We start from the raw sequence: 13,127 nt of genomic DNA on the forward strand, positions 1-13,127 counted from the left end.
TATCTAACATATATTAATGTCTCAAATATTTTATCTTTTAAAAATATATTTGTGTAGAATATGGAGTGAATTAAGTTAAAATCCAGGTAAATATATTCATTACCTTGCAAAGTTTCCAAAATGCTATGCATTTTTGTGTATGATTATTTACAACTTATTTTTAACGCATCATTTCAGCCTGTTAGGGATCCAGTGTTATAGCTTAGATGTTTGGCTCCTAAACCTCATGTTGAAATTTGACCCCCAGTGTTGGAGGTGGGACCTGATGGGATGTGTTAGGGTCACAGGAGCAGATCCCTCATGGAAAGATTATTGCCCTCCCAGTGGAGAGGGGATGAACAATCCCTCTCTGTGAGCTCCAAGAAAGCTAGTTGTTTCGAAGAGCCTGGCACCCCTCCCCTCTCTCTTGCCTCTTTTCTCACTGTGTGATCTCACTACACACTGACTCCCCTTCACATTCTGCCATGTGTGGAAGCTGCCTGAGAAATTCACCAGAAGCTGAACAGCTGCTGGTGCCATTCTTCCTGTATGGGCTGCAGAATCATGAGCCAAATAAACCTCTTTTCTTTATACATTTCTTAATCTCAGGATTTTTTTTTTTTGAGATGGAGTTTCGCTCTTGTTACCCAGGCTGGAATGCAATGGCGCGATCAGCTCACCGCAACCTCCGTCTCCTGGGTTTAGGCAATTCTCCTGCCTCAGCCTCCTGAGTAGCTGGGATTACAGGCATGCACCACCGTGCCCAGCTAATTTTTTGTATTTTTAGTAGAGACGGGGTTTCACCATGTTGACCAGGATGGTCTCAATCTCTTGACCTCGTGATCCACCCGCCTCGGCCTCCCAAAGTGCTGGGATTACAGGCGTGAGTCACCGCGCCTGGCCAGGAATTTTTTTTATAGCAACACAAATGGGTTAAGATATTCAGTGCAATGGTTCATGCCACAAAATACTTTGCCATTCTATGTCACCTTATAGACTTCAGGATAAAGGACATTTAGGAGGCATAAAGATATTTACAAAGCACAATAGTCCCTGTTTTTATTAAAACACATCACTGTTCTATTGAAGTATTTGCTCTGGTTCTGTAAATGACTGCCCAAGCTCACCACTGACCTTCAGGTTTATTCTATTTTGCCAGCACAGCACAGTTTTGCCAACTCGTAAAATTCCAATTTCTCATTTAAAAAAATCAGATTTCTGGTTCCTTTTAAAAGGAAATCAGAGAAGACCTGGTCACACTGGGAGGCATCCCTTCTAGGTTAGAACTATCCCCTTTCAATGAGCCAGGCTCTTACCGGAGAGATACCATTGACTCTCAGCTCCATTTATTTACTCCTTACCTCTTGTTGAAGGCTTTTACCTGCCATGATTTTTAGCAACTCTGCTGCCTTTGCCTACAGGAGAAGATTGGGCATATAGTTAACATTTCAGTAGCAGATCAGGCAGAGTCAGAATTAGGGTATTTGAAACACATGGAATTGCTCATTTACAAGTGATCAGTGGTGGCTACAGGACTGGCTGTCTCTGATTTGCCTTACTGTAGTGAAGCCATATTTATCTTCCCTCTACTTCTGGCTCTTGGAATGTTTCCATCTTCCAGCATATGACACACTTAGTTCCTTAGGTTCTTACTCCCAGCAAAATAGAAAGTCCCCAAACTTAATTTTATCCTGGGAAAAGTGCATCCAAACCTTTAATTCAGAGCAGATTATCAGTAATCCTAGCATAGTCAGACCTAAGCAGGCAATATTTAGAGACAGACAAACCTTGAGTAATAGCAACTGGCTATTGTATCTGTGCTAAGGCCTCTGCCTCAATGGAAGACATGGTTTTCTCCTAGAAATCTCACCCTTAGGGATTGGCAATTTGTCTTAGGCCAGGGTGATATTAGTTTAGCACTCACAGTAAGTGTTTCTGGAAATTCAGAATGATAACAGAAGTTTATATTCTTAGGAATAAATATAACTATTTTCTTCCTGCTATGTTCTGTGTGTCACTGTGGCTAGTGGGTAAAGAAGGGACAGAAAGAAAGAGGTTGAAAGAGAGCAATTTCTCCTTCCAAGCTTCGATACTCTCTTTATTTGCAATGCATGTAGACACATGAACACTTTCCTTCACTGCTGGACTTAACAGACTGACACATAAGTGGACAGGTGTCACCCTCCCTGCAAGGCAACACAAGAGATGGTTCGAGGTGAGGCAGAGGATGGGTGATGTTCCTGATCTGGCTGTGAGCTCTGCTGGCTGAGTGACCATGGATGAATGGCTGATCCACCGTAATTCCCATCTTTAAAATGAGATTTTAGAATGGGTTGTGTTGTAGATTAGTACATCCAATATGAAAAATATTATGGAGGTTCCTCAAAATCTTAAAACTAGAACCAGTAATCGGGCGTGGTGGCTCATGCCTGTAATCCCAGTTGGGAGTTTGAGACCAGCCTGGCCAAGATGGTAAAATCCCATCTCTACTAAAAATACAAAAATTAGCTGGGCCTGGTGGTGGGTGCCTATAGTCCCAGCTACTTGGGAGACTGAGGCAGGAGAATCACTTGAACCCAGGAAGCGGAGGTTGCAGTGAGCTGAGATTGTGCCACTGCACTCCAGCCTGGGTGACAGTGCAAGAAGACTCCGTCTCAAAAAAAAAAAAAAAAAATTAGAACCAGCATATGAGCCAGCAGTCTCACTACTGGGCATATATGTAAAGAATATGAAATCAGTATGTCAAAGAGATATCTTCACTTCTCTTCACATTTACTGCAGTGTTACTCACAATAGCCCAGATATGCAATCAACCTAAATGTTCAACAATGGATACATGGATTTTTAAGATGTGGTATATATACATAATGGAATACTATTGAGCCAAAAACAGAATGAAATCCTGTTTTCAACAACATGGATGAACCCAGAAGACATTAGGTTAAATGAAATAAGTTAGGCACAGAAAGAGAAATGTTGCATGATCGCACTTATATGTAGAATCTAAAAAGTTGATACCATAGAAGGATAAAGTAAATGGTGGTTACCAGAGACTGGGATGTTGGGGGCAATAGGAAGATATCGGTTGAAAGATATATAATTACACTTAGATACTTAAATGTCCAGAAAAGGCAAATATATATACAGACAAAAAGAGGAAGATAAGCAGTCACCGGTGGCTGAGAAATGGTGAGAAGAGGATAGATGAGAGAGGAGAGAAATGAGGAAAGAATGTTAATGGTCATGGGCTTTCTTTTTTGGGTGCTGAAAATGTCCTAAAATTGTTTGTGATGATGGCTGCACAATCCACGAACATACTGAAAGCCACCGGATTGTATACTTTAAATGTGTGAATTGTTTGACATGTGAATTACATCTCGATAAAGCTGTTTAAAGAAATGGTCATGGTGATGCCTATGAAACCGTGAACATAGTGCCATATACAGTAACAACTCGGGAATATTTAGTTATTTGAATTCTTAAGCCATCCCCAAGATACCTCATCACTAGTCTCTAGAGAATCACAAGTAAAAATATGTGGAATTTTCCACTCGCTCCAGTTGCCACACTGGCAGTCATGTGGTCTATACAATATACTTTCGTCTTTCAGACCTGGAAGTGGAAGGAGGCTGCACATATTTGAAAGAAAATCGTCCAGTTAAAATCATTATCTTTATAACATAGAGATACAGAAAATGGATGTAAATGCAGGAGCTTCCTTTTTAAAAGTTGAATGATAAATTCTGCTGAAATACAATGTCATTTACTATGTGGGCAAATAGCATCTACAAAAAGTTAGGTAGAGGGATGTATACGTCTATCAGGATATTCTAGAATGACTTGTTAAAGGTTATGCTGTGAAAATGACACCAGGTGTTAGAAACAGATCAAACTGTGTCACGCTGTTTGGGGAGCTGTCTTGGTTATCTTTTTCTTCCATAGCTCTTGTAACAGAAGCACCAAATGACAACTCTAGAAGAAACATCCACAACTCTTTCCATTTTTCATCATACCTCTAAATTACAGGGTGTCACATTTGATGGTATATTTCAGTGGTCTGTTATTGGTCTCCTTGGTGGCCTATTTCATTATAAAATATGTCCTATATGACTAGTAAACCGCTGGACTGCAGAGTCAGGATAATTTCTAAATTTTTCTGGCTGACTGCTAGACTCACAGTCTGTAAATAGTCTGACTTTATATGACTCCTGTAAATGTTGTCAGGTTAGGGTCAAGTAGATTATTAGAAAATAATCCAGTATTTCAGTATTTGTTTTAATCAAGCATTGTGATTTTTTATCTTTTTGCAAGTTTAGAGTAATTTTTCTTGGACAAATGCTTCTGTTGCCCTGACACTCTCTGAAGATTTGTTTTGTGTGCCAAATTGTATTACTGTTCCCAATTACTTGCTGTCCTTGAAGCAAGAGGGTTATGCATCCCTGATACAATAGAGTCAGGACTGTAGCCCATGGAATGTAAAGAGAAATGCTGAGAACCACTGCTGCGCAAAAGCCCCTATTCTGCCCATAATGGTCAGAAAGCACATCAACCATAAATTAGGCTGTTCAGTTCATAGCCTGCCTCTCTTCAAGCAAATACGATGGTGACATGCAGAATAATGCTAGCAATCTTAAAGGTTTGGTCATTTTCTTTTCTCCTTTTCAGAGCTTTGTACACTTTTGACCCATATGGCTTTTAAAACTTTGCCACTTATATTTACAGCAATCCATATGAAAAAAATTTAAAAATACTATAAAGGCAATTATCTAAGAGCTATAATTTTTAAATTAAAAGATTTTAAAACACTAAAAGGAATGGGAGGAAAGTATTCTCTACCAACTTGTGAAATGATACAAAAGAAAACAGACTGGAGAAAAATGACTAGTAACCAATATGGCATCCTTTTTTATATTTTAATATTCTCCATATTAGATTTCATGATGATAAGGTATTTGAGAGTATATGTATTGTCATAAGTTAGATATAAATGTATATATAGACACATTGATATATTAAATGCTTTTGTGTGATTTTATATCATATCTATATTTAGTTTTTGTGAACTTCATGTAGTTCACATATGTCACAGGTCATGCATGTGACATATATCATGCATATATATTTATTAAAAAAGTTATATGAATGAAAATATGTGTGTCCATCTCTTAGCTTAAGAAATTGATCATTATCAATATGTCTTAGCCCCCAAGGTAAACACTATCCTAAATCTTTATTTATTCCTTTATTTTTTATTTGTGATTCTTTGAATATGCTGTTTTGTTTTTCCTCTTTTTAAAGACTTCATAGGCAGAGGACTCAAGATGGCACTGTGAGAACAACCCAGGATTGGAGCTTTCGTTGTGTCCGCGGAGAGGTGAGTCTGAGCTGCATTTCCAGACTGATCTTTGTTGCCCATGGAACGGGGAAATTCCCAAGTGAAGAGGAGACGCGGGACGCCAGGCAGCACCTCCGCCTGGCAAAGCCGGCAGCCGGGGTGGCGGCAGCCGGCCATACCCAGCGCTCCCCACAGGGCGCGCTTGTCCGGGCGCCCTGTTGAACCGGCAACCGGAGACGTGAGAGGGCTGGACTTGAGACTGACCTAGACTTGGACAGTGGGCCAGCCCAGGGGATTGCAGGGACAGAGCATTAGGGGAGGCCTAGCGGGACGAACAAAACCGCAATTTCAAACAAGCCCCGTACAGACGGCCCGAGACGCTCTGAGGAGGAGGGGCGTCCACCATTACCGAGGCAACCCGCCCCAACTGAGATACACGCCCACTGCTGACGCAGCCTGCCATTGCCAAGGCAACCCGCTACAACAGAGAGACTCCACCGCAGGGCGTGGCGGAGAACACAGAAGTACAGCAGAGCCAGGGCGAGCCTCACAACAGCAGGGCGGAGCCTCGGCAGGCAAACAGTGGCTAGTCTGCGTTCTAGCTGGGCAGGACCTCAACGGACATCCAAAAATAAAGCCCAAACCCCTCAACACAGAGCATTTGAGGAAAAAAAAGGGTTTTTTTAATGAGCTCTGTTGCAGCAGAATCAAACATAGCAGCCTAACAGCCCTGAATGAACAACAGAGCTCACAGCTCAGCAATTAAGCCCCTATAAAGTACAAACTGTCTCCTCAAGCAGCTCCCTGACCCCTCTATATCCAAAAGACTGACATTAGGCAGGCATCATCCTGGGACAAAGATAGCAGAAAAAGAAACTGGTAGCATCCTTCACTGTGCCACAGCTGCTAGAGGTGCACCCCAGACAAGCAGGGTCTGGAGCAAACCTCAGCAGTTGTACAGCGAAGGGGCTAGACTGGTAGAAGGAAAACCAAGCAACAGAAATACTTCACCATCAACATTCTGGGTGTCCACTCAGAGACCCAATCGAAAAGTCAGCAATTACACAGACGACCAGCAGACAAATCCACAAAGATGGGAAGAAACCAGCGCAAAAAGGAGGAAAAGACCCAAAACCAGAACACCTCGCCTCCTAGAAAGGACCAAAACTCCTCACCAGCAAGGGAACAACGCTGGACAGAGAATGACTGTGACGAAATGACGGAATTAGACTTCAGAAGATGGATAATGAGAAACTTTTGTGAGCTAAAAGATCATGTATTAAATCAATGCAAAGAAACTAAGAACCTTGAAAACAGATTTGAAAAAAGATTCGAGGAAATGATAACAAGAATGGATAACTTAGAGAGGAATATGAATGAATTAAAGGAGCTAAAAAACAATACGAGAACTTCGTGAAGCAAGCACAAGTTTCAACAGCCGAATTGACCAAGCAGAAGAAAGAATATCTGAAGTCGAAGATCAACTCAATGAAATAAAATGAGAAACTAAGATTAGAGAAAAAAGCGCAAAAAGGAATGAACAAAGTCTCCAAGAAATGTGGGACTATGTGAAAAGACCTAACCTACGTTTGATAGGTGTACCAGAAGGGGACGAAGAGAATGAATCCAAACTGGAAAATACTCTTCAGGACATCATCCAGGAAAATTTCCCACACCTAGCAAGACAGGCCAACACTCAATTGCAGGAAATCCAGAGAACACCACTAAGATATTCCGCTAGAAGAGCAACCCCAAGGCACATAATCGTCAGATTCAACAGGGTTGAAATAAAGGAGAGAATACTAAGGGCAGCCAGAGAGAAAGGTCGGGTCACCCACAAAGGGAAGCTCATCAGACTCACAGCAGATCTCTCAGCAGAAACACTACAAGCCAGAAGAGAGTGGGGGCCAATATTCAACATCCTTAAAGAAAAGAACTTTCAACCCAGAATTTCATAACCAGCCAAACTGAGCTTCAGAAGTGAAGGAAAAATAAAATCCTTTGTGAACAAGCAAGTACTCAGAGATTTTGTCACCACCAGGCCTGCTTTACAAGAGCTCCTGAAAGAGGCACTACACATAGAAAGGATCAACCAGTACCAGCCATTCCAAAATCACACTAAATGCTAAAGAACATCAACATAATGAAGAATCTACAACAACTAACAGGCAAAACAGCCACTTAGCATCAAAATGGCAGTATCAAATTCACACATAACAATATTAACCCTAAATGTAAATAGACTAAATGCACCAATCAAAAGACACAGACTGGCAAATTGGATAAAAATCCAAAACCTATCAGTGTGCTGTATACAGGAAACCCATCTCACATGCAAGGATACACAAAGGCTCAAAATAAAGGGATGGAGGAAGATGTACCAAGCTAATGGAAAGCAAAAAAAAGCAGGAGTTGCAATTATCATCTCTGATAAAATAGACTTTAAAGCAACAAAGATCAAAAGAGACAAAGAAGGCCATTACATAATGGTAAAAGGATCAATACAACAAGAAGAGCTAACAATCCTAAACATATATGGACCCAATGCAGGAGCACCCAGATACATAAGGCAAGTTCTTAATGACTTACAAAAGGACTTAGACTCCCACACAATAATAGTGGGAGACTTTAACACTCCACTGTCAATACTAGACAGATCAACCAGACAGAAAATGAACAAGGATATCCAGGGCTTGAACTCAGACCTGGAGCAAGCAAACCTGTTAGACATTTACAGAACTCTCCACCCCAAATCCACAGAATACACATTCTTCTCAGCTCCACATCACACCTACTCTAAAATTGACCACATAATTGGAAGTAAAGCACTGCTCAACAAATGCAAAACAACTGAAATCATAACAAACAGCCTCTCAGACCATAGTGCAATCAAGTTAGAACTCAGAATTCAGAAACCGACCCAGAACCGCACAGCTTCATGGAAACTGAACAACTGGCTCTTGAATGTTGACTGGGTAAACAACGAAATGAAGGCAGAAATAAAGAAGTTCTTCGAAACCAATGAGAATGAAGACACAACGTGCCAGAACCTCTGGGACACATTTAAAGCAGTCTCTAGAGGAAAGTATATAGCAATAAGTGCCCATATGAGGAGAATGGAGAGATCCAAAATTGACACCCTATCGTCAAAATTGAAAGAGCTAGAGGAGCAAGATCAAAAAAACTCAAAACCCAGCAGAAGACAAGAAATTACTAAGATCAGAGCTGAGCTGAAGGAGATTGAGACGCGAAAAACCCTTCAAAAAATCAATAAATCCAAGAGCTGGTTTTTTGAAAAGATCAACAAAATAGACAGACCACTAGCCAGATTGATTAAAAATAAAAGAGAGAACAACCAAATAGATGCAATAAAAAATGATAAAGGGGAAATCACCACAGATTCCACAGAAATTCAAACCATCATCAGAGAATATTACAAACAACTCTATGCACATAAACTAGTAAACCTGGAAGAAATGGATAAATTCCTGGACTCCTGTGTCCTCCCAAGCCTAAACCAGGAGGAAGCTAAAACTATGAATAGACCAATAACAAGGTCAGAAGTCGAGGCAGCAATTAAGAGCCTACCTCAAAAAAAAAGCCCAGGTCCAGATGGGTTCACAGCCGAATTCTACCAGACACACAAGGAGGAGCTGGTACCATTCCTTCTAAAACTATTTCAAACAATCCAAAAAGAGGGAATCCTTCCCCAATCATTTTATGAGACCAACATCATCCTGATACCAAAACCCGGCAGAGACCCAACGATAAAAGAAAACTTCAGGCCAATATCCATGATGAACATAGATGCAAAAATCTTCAATAAAATATTGGCAAGCCGATTGCAACAGCAAATCAAAAAACTTATTCATCATGATCAAGTAGGATTCATCCCAGGGATGCAAGGCTGGTTCAACATACGCAAGTCTATCAACGTAATTCACCACATAAACAGAACCAAAAACAAAAACCACATGATTATCTCAATTGACGCAGAGAAGGCATTTGACAAAATTCAACAGCCCTTTATGCTAAAAACCCTCAATAAACTCGGTATTGATGAAACGTATCTCAAAGTAATAAAAGCTATTTATGACAAACCAACAGCCAATATCATACTGAATGGGCAAAAACTGGAAGCATTCCCTTTGAAATCTGGTACTAGACAAGGATGCCCTCTCTCACCACTCCTATTCAATATAGTACTGGAAGTTCTAGCCAGAGCAATCAGGCAAGAAAAAGAAATAAAGGGTATTCAAATAGGAAAGGTGGAAGCCAAATTGTCTCTATTTGCAGACGACATGATAGTATACCTAGAAGACCCCATCGCCTCAGCCCAAAAACTCCTGAAACTGATAAACAACTTCAGCAAAGTCTCAGGATATAAAATCAATGTGCAAAAATCACAAGCATTCGTCTACACCAATAACAGACTTAAAGAAAGCCAAATCAAGAGCAAACTGCCATTTGCAATTGCTACAAAAAGAATAAAATACCTAGGAATACAACTCACAAGGAACGTAAGGGACCTCTTCAAGGAGAACTACAAACCACTGCTCAACGAAATCAGAGAGGACACAAACAGATGGAGAAACATTCCATGTTCATGGTTAGGAAGAATTAATATCGTGAAAATGGCTATACTGCCCAAAGTAATTTACAGAATCAACGCTATCCCCATCAAGCTACCATTGACTTTCTTCACAGAACTGGAAAAAACCACCATGAACTTCATATGGAACCAAAAGAGAGCCCGCATAGACAAGTCAATTCTAAGCAAAAAGAACACAGTGGGGGGCATCACACTACCAGATGTCAAACTATACTACAAGGCTACAGTAATCAAAACAGCATGGTACTAGTACCAAAGCAGAGATATAGACCAATGGAACAAAACAGAGGCACCGGAGGCAACACAACATACATACAACTATACAATCTTTGATAAACCTGACAAAAACAAGCAATGGGGAAAGGATTCCATGTTTAACAAATGGTGTTGGGAAAACTGGCTAGCCATGTGCAGAAAGCAGAAACTGGACCCCTTCCTGACACCTTACACTAAAATTAACTCCAGATGGATTAAAGACTTAAACATAAGACCTGGCACCATAAAAACCCTAGAAGGAAATCTAGGCAAAACTATCCAGGACATAGGAGTAGGCAAGGACTTCATGAACAAAACACCAAGAGCATTGGCAACAAAAGCCAAAATAGACAAATGGGACCTAATGAAACTCCACAGCTTCTGCACGGCAAAAGAAACAGTCACTAGAGTGGATCGGCAACCAACAGAATGGGAAAAAATTTTCGCAGTCTACCCATCTGACAAAGGGTTGATATCCAGAATTTACAAACAACTCAAGCAGATTTACAGGAAAAAAACAAACAAGCCCATTCAAAAGTGGGCAAAGGATATGAACAGATACTTTACGAAAGAAGACATATATGAGGCCAACAATTATACGAAAAAATGCTCATCGTCACTGGTCATCAGAGAGATGCAAATCAAAACCACATTGAGATACCATCTCACGCCAGTTAGAATGGCGATCATTAAAAAATCTGGAGACAACAGATGCTGGAGAGGATGTGGAGAAAAAGGAACACTTTTACACTGTTGGTGGGAGTGTAAATTAGTTCAACCATTGTGGAAGACAGTGTGGCGATTCCTCAAGGCCTTAGAAATAGAAATTCCATTTGACCCAGCAATCCCATTACTGGGTATATATCCAAAAGACTATAAATCGTTCTACTATAAGGACACATGTACACGAATGTTCATTGCAGCACTGTTTACAATAGCAAAGACCTGGAATCAACCCAAATACCCATTGATAATAGACTGGATTGGAAAAATGTGGCACATATACACCATGGAATATTATGCAGCAATCAGAAATGATGAGTTCGTGTCGTTTGTAGGGACATGGATGAATCTGGAAAACATCGTCCTCAGCAAACTGACACAAGAACAGAAAATGAAACACCGCATATTCTCACTCATAGGTGGGTGATGAAGAATGAGAACACATGGACACAGAAAGGGGAGTACAAACACTGGGGTCTATTGGGGGAAAAGGGGAGGGCCAGTGGGAGGGGGAGGTGGGGAGGGATAGCCTGGGGAGAAATGCCAAATGTGGGTGAAGGGGAGAAGAAAAGCAAAGCACACTGCCATGTGTGTACCTACGCAACTGTCTTGCATGCTCTGCTCATGTACCCCAAAACCTATAATCCAATAAAAAATTAAAAAAAAAAAAAAGAAAAAATGCTCATCATCACTGGTCATCAGAGAGATGCAAATCAAAACCACATTGAGATACCATCTCATGCCAGTTAGAATGGCGATCATTTAAAAATCTGGAGACAACAGATGCTGGAGAGGATGTGGAGAAAAAGGAACACTTTTACACTGTTGGTGGGAGTGTAAATTAGTCCAACCATTGTGGAAGACAGTGTGGCGATTCCTCAAGGCCTTAGAAATAGAAATTCCATTTGACCCAGCAATCCCATTACTGGGTATATATCCAAAGGACTATAAATCGTTCTACTGTAAGGACACATGCACACGAATGTTCATTGCAGCACTGTTTACAATAGCAAAGACCTGGAATCAACCCAAATGCCCATCGATGATAGACTGGATTGGGAAAATGTGGCACATATACACCACGGAATATTATGCAGCAATCAGAAATGATGAGTTCGTGTCGTTTGTAGGGACATGGATGAATCTGGAGAACATCATTCTCAGCCAACTGACACAAGAACAGAAAATGAAATACCGCATATTCTCACTCATAGGCGGGTGAAGAAAAATGAGAACACATGGACACAGGGAGGGGAGTACTAAACACTGGGGTCTATTGGGGGAAAAGGGGAGGGCCAGCGGGTGGCGAGCTGGGGAGGGATAGCCTGGGGAGAAATGCCAAATGTGGGTGAAGGGGAGAAAGGAAGCAAAACACACAGCCATGTGTGTACCTATGCAACTGTCTTGCATGTTCTGCACATGTACCCCAAAACCTAAAATGCAATAAAAAATTAAAAAAAAAAAAAGAAAAAAAAAAAGTGATAAAGGGGAAATCACCACAGAATCCACAGAAATTCAAACCATCATCAGAGAATATTACAAACAACTCTATGTGCATAAACTAGTAAACCTGGAAGAAATGGATAAATTCCTGGACTCCTGTGTCCTCCCAAGCCTAAACCAGGAGGAAGCTGAAACTATGAATAGACCAATAACAAGGTCTGTAGTTGAGGCAGCAATTAAGAGCCTACCACACAAAAAAAGCCCAGGTCCAGACGGGTTCACAGCCGAATTCTACCAGACACACAAGGAGGAGCTGGTACCATTCCTTCTAAAACTATTTCAAACAATCCAAAAAGAGGGAATCCTTCCCAAATCATTTTATGAGACCAACATCATTCTGATACCAAAACCCGGCAGAGACCCAACGAGAAAAGAAAACTTCAGGCCAATATCCATGATGAACATAGATGCAAAAATCTTCAATAAAATATTGGCAAGCCGATTGCAACAGCAAATCAAAAAACTTATTCATCATGATTAAGTAGGGTTCATCCCAGGGATGCAAGGCTGGTTCAACATTCGCAAGTCTATCAACGTAATTCACCACATAAACAGAACCAAAAACAAAAACCACATGATTATCTCAATTGATGCAGAGAAGGCATTTGACAAAATTCAACAGCCCTTTATGCAAAAAACCCTCAATAAACTCGGTATCGATGGAACATATCTCAAAGTAATAAAAGCTATTTATGACAAACCAACAGCCAATATCATACT

The sequence above is a fragment of the Callithrix jacchus genome, chromosome 1 (assembly GCF_049354715.1).
Source record: "Callithrix jacchus isolate 240 chromosome 1, calJac240_pri, whole genome shotgun sequence".
Classification (NCBI taxonomy): domain Eukaryota; kingdom Metazoa; phylum Chordata; class Mammalia; order Primates; family Cebidae; genus Callithrix; species Callithrix jacchus.